This window comes from Brienomyrus brachyistius, chromosome 5 (assembly GCF_023856365.1).
Source record: "Brienomyrus brachyistius isolate T26 chromosome 5, BBRACH_0.4, whole genome shotgun sequence".
Classification (NCBI taxonomy): Eukaryota; Metazoa; Chordata; class Actinopteri; order Osteoglossiformes; family Mormyridae; genus Brienomyrus; species Brienomyrus brachyistius.
The window spans coordinates 30,581,546-30,597,754 of record NC_064537.1 but is presented as its reverse complement, the minus strand read 5'-3'; the positions used below and the strand labels follow the sequence as shown (position 1 = coordinate 30,597,754).

The window sequence follows — 16,209 nt, the reverse complement described above, 5'->3', positions numbered from 1 at the left end:
GACACACACACACAGACACACAAACACACACACACAGACACACACACAAACACAGACACACACACAGACACACACACAAACACACACACAGACACACACACAGGCACACACACAAACACACACACACAGACACACACACAGACACACACACAAACACACACACAAACACACACACAGACACACACACAAACACACACACAGACACACACACAGACACACACACACACAAACACACACACTGACGTCATTCAGGCCGTGGCTTTTCCAGCATCTGCTTTCGGGCAGGCTAGTCCAGGGTTAGCTAATCTGCTCAGACCTCCACTCATTCTGAGAGACGGAACCCAGATCTGGCTGTTCACCAACTGTTCACCTGCTGGCTGCTCTCCATCATGGTTCTATATTAAGAAACATTTATCTTCCATGCATTCATGACTTTGGGCAAATAATTTCATTTTCTTAATACTATTTGGCATGTTGACAGTATTACAAACTGACAATTTGTTTTTGTACTTCTTTTTTTATAAATCCATGGAAGACCAGAAAAGCATTGACCAAACCCTGTGATTTTTTAACGTCAATGTATCGAACCTACACATGAAAAACTCATTGTCTTACTCGCTCTTAATTTGTAACGTACACTCAGACACGAGCAGAGTATCATGACTAACAGGATAGCGGATAGTCAGCAATGCTATAAGTCATCTGCTTCTCCTCTCTGGACGGGATCGACTGATGCACTTTTAAGGCATGAATCCGCTCTCTTTCACAGCAGACCAAAACCTCTCAGCAATTCACTTTCAATGCAAAACTAAATAAAATATCACACAGCAAAATCCAAAGTGTTAATTTTACACCAAGTGTTAATTTAAACACTTCTTCAGAGTTTATACAGGTCCACACCAAATCAAGTTAAATGTACTTTATTTAGTGTTATATTTTTCACACTTGTCAGGTGTTGAAATTAACATTGTTAGAGTCACTTTTATGTCACCAGCAGTGTTTTGGGAATTTAATTTATGCCAAGAGTATGTTCAAAACACACTGATGGTGTCAAAATAGTAAGTCTTAGGTGTCAATGTGACGCCCGCTCCGTCCGCTCCTCGTGTGTGCCACGCCCCCTAATTACCCACGTGTGATTTCCTGATCGTGCCCAGTCGTGTCTTGTTTCCTGCTGCCTTGTTTCTTGTATTTAAGTTCCTGTTGTGTACTAATCCAGTGTCTGTCATTGATGTTAGTTGGCGTCTTCTGTTCCCTGCCCCGTCTTTCGGAATAAACCCCTTGTTTGCCCTGATTACGGCGTGTTTGCCCGTTTCTGCCTGCTCGCCCGCACGATCGCCGCTCTGCCCGCGATCGAGTGTGACAGAATGACAGACCAACTCAACAAGGCACAGCAGCAGACCGAGAGCCAACGTCTCGGTCTGCTGCAAGAGGTACATTACTGGCTGAACCAGCCCGACGTCCAGGAGGACCCCGTCGCGCTGCAATTGGCCACCGACAGCTGCGATCTCCTGCTGGCGATGTCCCCATCGGAGGGCGGGCATCGTCTAGGAGAGGTGCGCTCCCACCTCAACCAGCTGGTTCAGCGCCTAACAGCGCGGAGGTTGGGGCTGGACGCACGGTGCGTCCCGGAGGTTGTTCCCCAGCCGTCCGTCCTGTCGGACGTGGAGCAGCCTCCCGCGGACACCGTGACAAAGAGGAAGAAGAAGAAGAAGAAGAAGAAGCACGCGATCGCCCCTGCAATCGTTTTGGGAGCGTGCGCGCTCATCCCCGCTTCTCTCCTAACCGGGGAATTGGAGGACTCCCCGGCTGACCTCGACGTCATCACCGCAGCTAAGCTGCCTGCGCTGGCAGCTTCCCCAGTCCGGGGAGAGCACCCAGCCGCCGCTGAGCTGCTACCGCCCCTCGAGCGGTACTACTTCCGGCCGGAGCGGCTGGCCAACAAGGGGGCCCGCGCGGTGCGGGACGCTATCCCGCGTGTGCCCCGGGCACTTAAAGGGACCACGTCCGTCTTGCCCGCACGGGACCTGCCGGTCCCGCCGCCTGCAGCCCCTGCTCAGCCCGAGCAGCCGCCTCCTGTGCCTGCAGCCCCTGCTCAGCCCGAGCAGCCGCCTCCTGTGCCTGCAGCCCCTGCTCAGCCCGAGCAGCCGCCTCCTGTGCCTGCAGCCCCTGCTCAGCCCGAGCAGCAGCCGCCATTGCCGGCGGACCCCGCTCCCGTGCAGCCGCCATTACCGGCGGACCCCGCTCCCGTGCAGCCGCCTTCGCTGCCTGCGCAGCCGCCTTCGCTGCCTGCACAGCCCCCTTCGCCTGCTGCAGCTCCAGGGCAGGCGCCCCCACTGCAGCCGCCTGCTGCAGCTCCCGGGCAGGCGCCCCCACTGCAGCCGCCTGCTGCAGCTCCCGGGCAGGCGCCCCCACTGCAGCCGCCTGCTGCAGCTCCCGGGCAGGCGCCCCCACTGCAGCCGCCTGCTGCAGCTCCCGGGCAGGCGCCCCCACTGCAGCCAGCTCCTATTCCTGACCGCGCTCCTGTTCCTGCAGAGACGCCCCCTCTGCAGCCGCCTGCTGCAGCTCCCGGGCAGGCGCCCCCACTGCAGCCGCCTGCTGCAGCTCCCGGGCAGGCGCCCCCACTGCAGCCGCCTGCTGCAGCTCCCGGGCAGGCGCCCCCACTGCAGCCGCCTGCTGCAGCTCCCGGGCAGGCGCCCCCACTGCAGCTAGCTCCTGTTCCTGACCGTGCTCCTGTTCCTGCAGAGGCGCCCCCTCTGCAGCCGCCTGCTGCAGCTCCCGGGCAGGCGCCCCCACTGCAGCCACCTGCTGCAGCTCCCGGGCAGGCGCCCCCACTGCAGCCAGCTCCTGTTCCTGACCGTGCTCCTGTTCCTGCAGAGGCGCCCCCTCTGCAGCCGCCTGCTGCAGCTCCCGGGCAGGCGCCCCCACTGCAGCCGCCTGCTGCAGCTCCCGGGCAGGCGCCCCCACTGCAGCTAGCTCCTGTTCCTGACCGTGCTCCTGTCCCTGGCCCCGCTCCTGTCCCTGGCCCCGCTCCTGTCCCTGGCCCCGCTCCTGTCCCTGGCCCCGCTCCTGTGACTCCTCTGCCCTTGCCTCGGCGTCCTCGGCCCCGACCGAGGGGCGTGATGTCCGTGTCCCGTAAGGGGCGGGGACACAGACGCAGGGCTGGGGTCCCGCCCACCCTGCCCCCTGGCTCGCCCTGCCTCGCCTGCGCTGGGGCTCGGTTGGCGCCTGCAGGTCCTGGCCCTCCGGGTCGGCTGTCGCCTACGGGTCCCCCTCCGATGCCTCGTCACCCTGCCTCGCTCCCCCCTCCGGTGCCTGGTCGGTCGCCTGCGGGCTCCCCGACGGCGGCTCCTCGGTTGCCTGCGGGGCCCCTACCTCCGGCCCTCCACCGGACGTCGCCGCCTGCTGCGGCTCCCCCCTCCTCCGGGCCTTCGCCGTGGGCCCCTCCTGCTCCCTCGTCCCCTTCCCCGGTGCTCCCTCCTGCTTCCTCCCTGGCCCCTCCGCGGGTCCCTCGCCCTGCCTCCTCGGCCCCTCCGAGGTCCCCTCCGGCTCCGGCCTCCCGGCCGCCTGCGGCCCCTCCGGCTGCCTCCCGTCGCCCGCAGGGGCTCCCTCGGGCTCCCCTTCCTTCCTCCTCCTTCTCTCCCTTCTTTCCTGTCTCTGTCCCGCCTGTCTTTGTTCCTCCTCCTGCCTTTGTCCCGCCGTCCTCTGTTCCTGGTCCCTTTGTTCCGCCCCGCTCTGTTCCTGGTTTCCCGTCATTCCCTCCCGTCACTCCCGCTCCTTTTGTTCCGCCTGTTCCCTCTGTTTCTCCCTTCCTGGTCTGTCTGTCGGCTTTTCCTGTCTTGTGTAGTGTCCTGTCCTGGCTCCTGCCTCTTTGTCAGTTTTGCCTGTCTGTCTTGTTCCCTGTTCCCCGTTGATTTGTTTTGCCCTTGTCTTTCAGGTTCTGGTTTCCCGGTCTCGTCCCGTCCTTCGCCTCCTCCCGGGCGCGCCCGGTGTAGCGCGCCTTTGGGGGGGGGTTCTGTGACGCCCGCTCCGTCCGCTCCTCGTGTGTGCCACGCCCCCTAATTACCCACGTGTGATTTCCTGATCGTGCCCAGTCGTGTCTTGTTTCCTGCTGCCTTGTTTCTTGTATTTAAGTTCCTGTTGTGTACTAATCCAGTGTCTGTCATTGATGTTAGTTGGCGTCTTCTGTTCCCTGCCCCGTCTTTCGGAATAAACCCCTTGTTTGCCCTGATTACGGCGTGTTTGCCCGTTTCTGCCTGCTCGCCCGCACGATCGCCGCTCTGCCCGCGATCGAGTGTGACAGTCAATATGTTAATACTCAGTGAGTGTTAGTACATATAGTATTGAATTATTTTTGATGCAATATGAATTTCCTGCACTGTACTTTAAACTGTATGTTTACACTGTATGTTTCTTACCAATTTAAAGTAACAATAAGAGGTAATGTATATACATTATACAGAATGTTAAATATAAAGGAAGATATTTGCAAAATGTCTTTTATTTTATAAATTTGTTTGCAAAATACTTTAACATCTATAAACAAAAGCAGGTTTCTCAACCAAAATGATTTAAACTTAAAATAAAAGCCCAGTCTCAGTGACAATTTACAGAGAATGCAAGTGTTAGTTACATTTATGTACATGTACATATAGGTTACAGCAGCTATTAGTCCCTTAATTAAAATAAAAAAGTGCTGATTGGTCTAATTTTGGTGAAATCCTTATGCAGCAAATAAAATCAATAAAATATATATTCAAAAGTTACATTCTAAAACATAGAAGATTTTACACAAATACTGGCTAGCGGTATTTGCAATGTGCCAATGGTGAATACATTTAAGAATGACCATCTGAAGAGGATATTTGCACAAGCCAATTAAACCAGCACAATCGGGGGTATAATATATTGATACTCATCAGACCCATATACACTTTGCAGGACAAATGGCCTGTGAAACCTCAGACTATTCACTTTAATGAATTCACCCACGCCACAGTCACTCAGTACTTTAAATGCATGGAGATGCTCTGAGAAATGTTTTGTGAAAAGTTTATCCACCAAAAATAATATATTGTCAATACTAAGTATTTTCCGAATCTGACTGAAAACAGGAATTTGGTCTTCAATTTCATTGCGAACAACCAGGCCTACTCTGTATTCTGTCCCATCTTTTTTCACCCAATTCATGGAGTACATACTTCTCTCAATGGGATTCTGTAACATTTCTGCCAGATGCATAGCATCATCAACATCCTCCCAGCAAAATATTTTCATTGGACCATACTCAACATGTCTCAATGGTGACGTTTCCCAAAGATAGCCCACGGACATCTGATGACTTTTTGCCAGAGATTTGGTAATATTTTTAAAATTGAGTGTTTTTTTGAAGACTTTATGCTTAGCTTCGAATCGCATACTCCACACAATAAGGGACCTATTTTACGTATACAGGAAGGATAATGGATCATAAAATGATGTTTTGGCAATAGATTCTTGTGTGGATATAGTTTTTTGAACAATTCGTGGTGCTCAATTATTAAATACTTCATAAGAACCGTCATACCTTCAGAGAGACAGGGGGAAAATGCAAGGTTCACTATTTGAAGTAAAAGAAGCAGCAAATGCCAGTGTTTATCTCCATTGGGCATAATATCACCAAAGACTAATGGGATGTTCTTTAAAAGACTAAATGCCTGAATTGAGTTAAGCTCTAAACCATTCCCTTTGTGCTCGAGATTCACTCGTGTGGGACAATTCTTTCATTCTAAATAACTATAATCGTAAGCATAAATTCTAGAGACCAATTCACTTCGTGACATAAAGTCACTCTCAAGATATTCCACTAATAATTTTATTTCGTATTGAGCAACTCCTTCTAGGATGTCATGCTTTACATCTAAAGAGTAATTGTGGCATACATGAAAATATTTTAGACTGTTGAGCGATGATTTTCTTTTGAGGCGGTTAGAGTGATGAAAGTTGTGGGTTTGATTCTAGCTGAAGGCAATGCTGTTCATAGACTGCACAATCATGTAAAACAACCCTTGGATCATTCTCATTGTAAATAACCTGGACAGCTGCCTTTTCAGTCAAGCATAAATGATAGTAGTACTGACCGCTAAATGATTCAGTGAAACCAAGGATTGAATGCATTCCCAAGTTGTCTCCATTTACTTGACATAAAGTGCCGTAAATTTTCCCAATGGAAATTGGTAGTTCAATGCCATCTGTCTCTAGAATACTGATGTCATGTATCAAAGGCTCCAATATGGGCTGAAACCCATATTTTTTCAAATCTTGAACATGAAAAAGTGCAACCAAATGGATATTCATCAGAGTTGAATTAAATTTGGGTGGAAGATTTCTTAGTACAAAAAAAGGCCCAACTTTGTGTATCCCATGTTTGGACCCAAGGGGATTTGCCGTTTCAAAATCATCATAATATAATTGTATTTGCAAAGCAGTGGAATGTCTAGAAAATAATGGATGAGCCTTGAAGTCACTTCCATCACAGAAGTCCTTATAATCATGTGATCTCTGCCTTTCCGAAGACTCCCTTATCAATCTACAAATATCTTAATTTTGACACATAAATTTTATACTTTCTAGAATTGGCACATAAACAAAGGTCTTTCACTGGGACCTGATCATATGAGCCTGTTTTTTTATTGCGTCTCACATCATACCTGTCACGCCCTCTCAGGCGGAACCCGCCGCCCACTCCTTCTCAGCACCGCCCGAGTAGGCAGGGTTTCCCAGGTGTTCCAAATGTCTCAGTAATGAGAGGCTCTAGATAAACCAGGAACACCTGCAGCTCAATGCGAAGTATTGTGCCATTACTATGAGCCTTGCCAAGCAATTACTTGTCTCTCGTGGTCCCGCTGTTCCTTCCCTGTTCTGTATTCCTATTGTGCTTGCCTTACCTTGTCTTCTTCCTTTCCCCAGACTCACTCCCGTACCTGACCCCACTTACCTGCTGATCCCGGCTTCTCCAGTTCCCCTTCCCCTGTGTGGTCGTGTCCTGTGTGCCCGTGTAGGACTGACCTTCTGGCTTTCGACCCCAGCTAACGACTCACGACCATCCTTTACGGATTTCCCTTTTATTGTATCGCTTTCTGCGATCACAAACTATCTGGCTGTGCGCATTTCTGGATCCTCGCCTGGTTACTCTGCCTCCGGTCACAATACCTCATGCCAAGTCTAATTTCAATTGGGTCAACTATACCCCATTTATCAAGGAAATAATTGGCTCTCTTGTTTTCTGTGTTAAAACAGACAAATGGGTTTTCAAAATGTGTACTACTCCCAACTTCCGGCCTGACTAGGTCATCAAGAGGAATAACTGATAGTATCTTTTGGTGAGTTTGGGTGTGAACCTCTGAAATGAGCTCTTCAAGGTCTGAGACAATTGTTGAAACTAAAGTATTTGCCATATTGCTGCATTGTAATTTGGCCAAAATTGAAGCACACGTGTCCTTCGTATCGCTTGCGGAAAGGCAGCCATCAATGTTCTCCAAACAATCTGCGAGACAAACTTGGGTATCACTGTCACCATTGTTCTTAAAATCAGAGGAGGCACCGTGGGATTCACCATCTCCTTTCTGTACATAACCCAACTGATGACTATCAACATTTTGGGATGAATGCAATTCTGCATAAGGCAAATTAGTATCCTCAAAATGGGCAATCCTGAACCCTCAGAAAGTATAAAACTGGCGCCTACAATCGCCTTGCACACAAATCAACCTAAACTTCAATGAAGGATAGAAACTGTGCGTAACCCACAAGTGAGATATAAATTGCTTACTATTAGCATGCAAGCTTTGACAACAGAAGCATTTAAACATTGTTCAACAATTTCACATGTAGTTCTCTTACTCTTGGTGACTCACGTTATACCTATGTCAATGTTATAGATTACACCTTTCTTCAGACGACAGACATTTGCGAGAGATTCTTCATAGGTGAGGTTAAAGACGTAATGGGCTTTGAACAGTTCATCGATGGCACTCAGGGAGCTGGTTCCTGCACAAGGGATGAGCTGCTTGTCGACAACCACATAAAAATTGTCAATCCTCTTCTTTACTCTTCCTACTGCAAGTAGGTATGGTTGGTGACCTTCTCTCCCGCTGAGATGTTCTTCAATGCTGGTACAGGACTATAAAATAATAAAGACATATATTTTGCATTTGATAAGTACACATCACTTGTAAACAATATTTGAAACACTTCAAACCATGAATAACATTTTATCAGTGAAAATCTGAAGTGTTACAACTAAAATTTTACATAGTTTGAGTGTTTGAAGTTTACAATGACAAGTATTGACAAATGACAAGTATTAAAGTGTTTATAATTCATGAAAGTCAATGAAGAAAAGACAAGTACAGATCACTATGATATGGTTGAAAAACAGTTAAAATGTTAAGTTTGCATGTCATACACAGTATTAAAAAAGTAACATTACATATTGGTCATGTGTGGAAAACGAGAACAACTTAATTCAGTACCAATAAACCCAAAAATCACATTAATGACTGTATAAGACATTGGTAAATTACCTTATGAAAATGTACAAGTCTGTCAACAGCATCTAGTGGACTGATTTTAACCTTTTTTCTCCCTGCAGAAGGTGGTAGCAAGTGCAACAGCAACAAGATAGAGGATATGTCACTGTCCCAGCCTGACAAAAAAATAATAAAGGTCACTGCTCAGAAATATAAATTAGAGTATGTAAAACAGATAACCTTGTATGCCATTTAAAACCTCAAAATACCACTTACCATTTTCGGACTGTTGGTTCTCTGCTGCACTGATGTGACTTTGTAGTTCTGCTGTCAAAGTGTGAGACTTTGCTTCTTTGATGACTTTCAGCTTGAATGCTGTCTCCCACTGCTCAAGCAATTTTGTGGATGTTTCAGCATTGAACAGCAAAACAAAGTCTTGATTTACCTAATGAAATTGCATATAGCAAAACACATAGCAATCATGGTTGAATCACACTTAATTGCTTAAACCTAGAAATAAATAGAAAAAGAATGTTTATACTTACCAAACCTTTTACGTCTAAAAATCTTGGAAAGGTTTTAAAGGTGTCGGTTGACCTTCCTGGGTTGTGAACAAGCTCTTGCCGATACTTAAAGGTTTGCTTCATCTTTTGCCTAACTTCAGCTTCATCGGCTGTGTGGAGGAGGAATGAAATGGCTTCTCTGCATGCATCTCCATAAAGTTGTTCAGTTTCCTCAATTCTTCTTCGACGACTTGGTCCACCAGTCTCATGAGACACTAAGCATACACGTTTTGGATTCTTCCTTGAAAGAGTTTTAAGTCTCCATGCAATGAATCCTGTTCCCTTCTCTGGATCATAAAAATGTTCCTAAAATGAAAAAAGGAAGCAAAAATGTACATTTATTTAATCTCATCAGTAAATTACAACTTTATAAATGATGTAGTCATAACAAAAGAAAAACGATAAATTATTGCAAAACAAAAACATTAATAAATAAAATTCATGAGTTTATAAAAAAAAAATACTGCAGCATTCAATTACTTAAAAGCACATGAATGTGAATGAAGTGTACTTACATAGCCCTTCGATGAATACGGATCTCTTAGAGTAGGGAAAAGAGAAACAATGCCCAAGGCATATGTCTCTCTCTGTTTACGGGTGGGAATCCTCCTGAAAATTTGGTAAGATTAACTAGAGCATACTCATTTATTCAAAGCGCCATATCTAATGAATAGACCGAAAGCAAGATTATGTGCAATTATCTATACTCTGATATCTTACCCATTAACCTATGTCGTATGGCCAACAAGAACATTAACAAGCTGTCGTCTCGTGCTGTGCTTAAGTGTTTTAGTTAACTCATATTCTTCAAGAACATCCACACCACCAGGTTTTCCTTTCAGGGCATTTTGAACAATCTAGTTATTAAACAGAAAAAATATATATGAGGGAATGGCATGGTGACACATCACAAGTAAACAGTATCCATGAAGGCAGATATATCCACATTTACCTGTTTTGCCTTTTCAGCACTTATGATACTTTGGCAGTGCTAGAGATTGAGTTTGCAGACAGGTTCAGCTGTGTTCTCTCGAACCCTTCTACATCACTGGAGTTTGAAAGTGTGTCAGTGCATGTACCTGGTGTTGAGGTAGCTGTGAGTGAAACAACTTTATTTATAAAGGGGAGATCATTATTGATTATTTTTATATTTTTTATAAAGACATTGAATATCATATACAGTGAAGCATATCTGTGGGTTGCTTTGAAGCAAACCTTGAAAAATATCCTCCTCCACATTAGTATCTGTCTCATCAAAGAGTTGAAGTGCATCATTTGCTGTAAGCCCAAACTTTTTCTAAACTAAACTTATTTTATTTTCTTAACTAAAACAAGAGAAAATGGATTAGAAAATTAAGTTTTCAAATCAGAAGAAATATTAGCCAATGCTTAAATTCAAAACTTACCTTCATCTAGAAACTCCTCAAATGTGAATCCATCTTGCAAGCTGATATATTTTTTCACTTGAAGGTAGTTCACCTTCACCAGCATGATGAAGCCTAATAAAAAACGTCATTACCTTACAGAGAGCAGTTGTTGAATACAGTTAGTTAGAACAGAATAGAATAGTTAGAACAGGATAATATTTGGTAACACAACTTAAACTTATTAATTGTTATTAAAACTTATTTAGTTGTCGAGGCCCCCTCCTGGAGCCGACACCTTATCGTGGTGGAGGGGTTTGCGTGTTACAATGATCCCAGGAGCTATGTTGTCTGGGGCTTTATGCCCCTGGTAGGGTCACCCAAGGCAAACAGGTCCTGGGTGAGGAACCAGACGAAGTACGGCTCAAAAACCCCTTATGATGAGAAAAATCTTGGATTCACGGTTTCCCTTGCCCGGACGCGGGTCACCGGGGCCCCCCCCTGGAGCCAGGCCTGGGGGTGGGGCTCGATGGCGAGCGCCTGGCGGCCAGGCCTACACCCATGGGGCCTGGTCGGGCGCAGCCCGAACAAGGCACGTGGGTCCCCCCTCCAATGGGCTCACCACCCATGGGAGGGGCCATAGGGGTCGGGTGCGAGGTGATCTGGGCGGCGGCCAAAGGCGGGGACCTTGGCGGTCCGATCCTCGGCTGCAGAAGCTAGCTCTAGGGACATGGAATGTCACCTCTCTGATGGGGAAAGAGCCTGAGCTGGTGCGCGAGGTTGTGAAGTTCCGGCTAGATATAGTCGGACTCACCTCGACGCACGGCTTGGGCTCTGGAACCAGTCTCCTTGAGGGGGGTTGGACCCTTTTCCACTCTGGAGTTGCCCGCGGGGAGAGGCGCCGAGCGGGCGTGGGCATACTTATTGCCCCCAGGCTGGGCGCCTGTACATTGGGGTTTACCGCAGTGGACGAGAGGGTAGCCTCCCTCCGCCTTCGGGTGGGGGGATGGGTCCTGACTGTTGTTTGCGCTTATGCGCCAAACAGCAGTTCGGAATACCCACCCTTTTTGGAGTCCTTGGAAGGGGTGTTGGAGAGCGCTCCTCCTGGGGACTCCCTTGTTCTGCTGGGGGACTTCAATGCTCACGTGGGCAGCGACAGTGAGACCTGGAGGGGCGTGATTGGGAGGAACGGCCCCCCCGATCTGAACCCGAGCGGTGTTTTGTTATTGGACTTCTGTGCTCGTCACGGACTGTCCATAATGAACACCATGTTCAAGCATAAGGGTGTCCATATGTGCACTTGGCACCAGGACACCCTAGGCCGCAGTTCGATGATCGACTTTGTAGTCGTGTCGTCGGACTTGCGGCCGCATGTTTTGGACACTCGGGTGAAGAGAGGGGCGGAGCTGTCAACCGATCACTACCTGGTGGTGGGTTGGCTCCGCTGGTGGGGGAGGAAGCCGGCCAGGCCTGGCAGGCCCAAGCGTATAGTGAGGGTCTGCTGGGAACGTCTGGCGGAATCCCCTGTCAGGGAGAGTTCCAACTCCTACCTCCAGCAGAACTTCTCCCATATCCCGGGGGAGGCGGGGGACATTGAGTCCGAATGGGCCATGTTCCGTGCCTCCATTGTGGAGGCGGCTGACCGGAGCTGCGGCCGCAAGGTGGTCGGTGCCTGTCGCGGCGGTAATCCCCGAACCCGCTGGTGGACACCGGTGGTAAGGGATGCCGTCAAGCTGAAGAAGGAGTCTTATCGGGCCTTTCTGGCCTGTGGGACTCCAGACGCAGCTGACGGCTACCGGCAGGCCAAGCGGAATGCGGCTTTGGCGGTCGCTGAGGCAAAAACTCGGGTGTGGGAGGAGTTTGGTGAGGCCATGGAGAACGACTTCCGGACGGCTTCGAGGAGATTCTGGTCCACCATCCGGCGGCTCCGGGCGGGAAAGCGGTGCAGCATCGACACTATTTATGGTGGGGATGGTGCGCTGCTGACCTCAGCTCGGGACGTTTTGGGTCGGTGGAGGGAGTACTTCGAAGACCTCCTCAATCCCACCGACACGCCTTCCAATATGGAAGCAGAGTGTGGGGACTTGGGGGTGGACTCGCCTATCTCAGGGGTGGAGGTCGCTGAGGTGGTCAAAAAGCTCCTCGGTGGCCGGGCCCCGGGGGTGGACGAGATTCGCCCAGAGTTCCTCAAGGCTCTGGATGCTGCGGGGCTGTCCTGGTTGACACGCATCTGCAGCATCGCGTGGACATCGGGGGCAGTACCTCTGGACTGGCAGACCGGGGTGGTGGTCCCCCTCTTTAAGAAGGGGGACCGGAGGGTGTGCTCCAACTACAGGGGGATCACACTCCTCAGCCTCCCTGGTAAGGTCTATTCGGGGGTCCTGGAAAGGAGGGTCCGCCGGATTGTCGAACCTCGGATTCAGGAGGAGCAGTGTGGTTTTCGCCCTGGCCGTGGAACAGTGGACCAGCTCTATACTCTCAGCAGGGTTCTGGAGGGTTCATGGGAGTTTGCCCGACCAGTCTACATGTGTTTTGTGGACTTGGAAAAGGCATTCGACCGTGTCCCTCGTGGGGTCCTGTGGGGAGTGCTCCGGGAGTATGGGGTACCGGGCTCCCTTTTAAGGGCGGTTCGGTCCCTGTATGACCGGTGCCAGAGTTTGGTCCGCATGGGCGGCAATAAGTCGGACTCGTTTCCGGTGAGGGTTGGACTCCGTCAGGGCTGCCCTTTGTCACCGATTCTGTTCATAGTTTTTATGGACAGAATTTCTAGGCGCAGCCAGGGCGTTGAGGGCGTCCGGTTCGGTGACCTCAGGATTAGGTCTCTGCTTTTTGCGGATGATGTGGTTCTGTTGGCCTCATCGAGCCGTGACCTTCAGCTCTCACTGGAGCAGTTCGCAGCCGAGTGCGAAGCGGCTGGGATGAGAATCAGCACCTCCAAATCCGAGACCATGGTTCTCAGCCGGAAAAGGGTAGAGTGCTCTCTCCGGGTTGGGGATGGGGTCCTCCCCCAAGTGGAGGAGTTTAAGTATCTCGGGATCTTGTTCACGAGTGGGGGAACGATGGAGCGGGAGATCGACAGGCGGATCGGTGCGGCGTCAGCAGTCATGCGGGCGCTGCATCGGTCTGTCATGGTGAAGAGAGAGCTGAGCCAAAAGGCGAAGCTCTCGATTTACCAGTCGATCTACGTTCCTACCCTCACCTATGGTCATGAGCTTTGGGTAGTGACCGAAAGAACGAGATCGCGGGTACAAGCGGCCGAAATGAGTTTCCTCCGCAGGGTGGCTGGGCTCTCCCTTAGAGATAGGGTGAGGAGCTCAGTCATTCGGGAGGGACTCAGAGTAGAGCCGCTGCTCCTCCGCATCGAGAGGAGCCAGATGAGGTGGCTCGGGCATCTGATCAGGATGCCTCCGGGACGCCTCCCTGGGGAGGTATTCCGGGCATGTCCCACTGGGAGGAGGCCCCGGGGAAGACCCAGGACACGCTGGAGAGACTATGTCTCTCGGCTGGCCTGGGAACGCCTCGGGGTCCCCCCAGAGGAGCTAGACGAAGTGGCCGGGGAGAGGGAAGTCTGGGTCTCCCTGCTGAGGCTGCTGCCCCCGCGACCCGACTCCGGATTAAGCGGGAGATAATGGATGGATGGATGGATGGATAGTTGTCGAGGCATACAGTATCTATTTAAGAGCATATAGTCTATGGAGGGACATTCCTGTTAAAATTATACTATAAATAAATCTATGAATAAACAAACACACGGTCATGTGGTGATAAGTAAAAATGAAATAAAATTTAAGTATAATTAATACATACATTTCCTTATTTTCTTCTTCATATGTTTGTTTATGCACAGGTAATCGTCCACTTTCTACTGATCAACTTTACGACCGTTCTGAGAGCTGATATGTAGTTTCCGTCCCAACTGCCCAGGCTGAGCATCCCCGCGAGACGCTCATTCATTCATCTCGTGCTGACTACTGTTAACAGCCACAGTTTAGCATATGTGCGTGTCCGTTTGTTTTAGCAGCTTAAATGGTGATCAAAAGGTCGATGACGACCTTTGTTATTTATTTCTAAATCGAGGAATGAACTACGCCTTGAAACAAACTGTCAGCCTTCATAGACGTAAAGGGCTTTAGTAATTAAGTTTAGTAAGTAAGTTAGACACGCCTCTAATGGCTGCAGCACAGAGCAATCGAGCGATGACCAATCGATTAAACGGACGACAGAAACTTGTGACCATTGATGGACATGAATCCCCGGAAAAGTTAGTTCAACTGACTCGGAAACTCACAGGCCAGTCTTCCACAGGGGCTTATCTCACAGCTTATAGTTTATTGCCTGCTCGGTATTTATAAAAAAAAGTTTCAGAGGAGCTGCAGTCAATGCTATTTCTTTCGATGGCCCTTCCAACTGCTCCATGAACCGCGTCAATCTACCGCACAGCAACATAGAATTAGGCAAAGCAATCAAGTATAAGCGATACACCAATTAAAACAACGCGTTCCACAAAAGCCCGCGCCCCCCTTCTTGATAGTTTCAAAGCGTAGGCCTATTTCATGTCATGTTGGCGGGATTGAAATTAGTAAATTAGACATAATAAAATTTTACACATGTAAAATAACGAAATAAAAAACGAAACATATGCCCCTTGTTAAGATAAACCAATGATTACTTTACTTGTTAAAGTAATTTTTATCTGTCCCTTCAAACCGTTAATGTATTTTTAAACTCATCTGCTTATTTATTAAATTGTGACCTAAACATCGCTCCATAATTACTAAATCGTTAATTTGCTAAGTTAACAAGAACTGTCTCACTTTGTCAAGGGGTCTACCGTACAAATATTAACATGAAACGATCACGTTATAAATCTCACTTATAGACGTCAAATGACAATTAAATTGTTATTGTAATATTTCAACGATGCAAAATCAATCGCATTCAGTCGTTCATTTGTCAAAATATGTATTATTCTCACCTTAATTGGTCTACCGTTAGTGAAGTGTGCTCAGTAACGGCTGCCACGAGAAGCAACTCCCAGGCTCCTTCTGGTTGGTTGGACGCATGCGCAGAGAACAAAGAAACGTATTATTTATCCGTTTCAAGAGTTTTCAAAGTGTAGTTTATTTGTTTAATAGTTATATAAACCAGTGACCTATGAAGATATATTTGTGCACGATCCATGTTTAATAATTGTCAATTTATTTCGAATCTAAAAGTTTGATATATTCCTTTTATTTTTTATGTTTAAAGTTTAACTGTTTATGCATAAAATGTCACTCAACAAAAACACAAATAGCATTTTTATTGATATCAGCAGTTGTCTACGATTACTTGTCAAACTCGTACGTAGATATTTACTGATAACTTTTAAAATCTGAAGCATTATGGATATTCTTCACAGTATAATGTTTTGGAAACATCTATTGTATTATCTATTGTATTATTCACTTAGGATACATGAAATACATTAACATCAGGATTGAAATAGTACTGAAGCAATATTACATGATTATCATTTTATCCTTTTATTTCGTTCTCTTTTGGGCATGTAGGATCTTAAGAGTGGCAAGGCTTGAAAATTGTCCTGTGCATGTGTGAATCTGAAAGAGGATGAGCTGCAGCACCGGAGGAGGATTGCTACAGCTTTATATGGCCACCACTGAACGAAAATGAAGCCGGAAATCAAATCCACTCTTTGGGAGTGTAATGTATATGTACTCCTCGAAATAACACTCGATCCAAACACTGTGTAACACTCCAAGTGTTCATATCCTC

General features: G+C 48.1%; 1 pseudogene; it reads right to left on the bottom strand.

Moving 5' to 3' along the window:
* Positions 1 to 7,839: 7,839 nt before the first annotated feature.
* On the bottom strand, positions 7,840 to 15,470 carry LOC125742432 (uncharacterized; annotated as a pseudogene).
* Between the last annotated feature and the right edge of the window lie 739 nt (positions 15,471 to 16,209).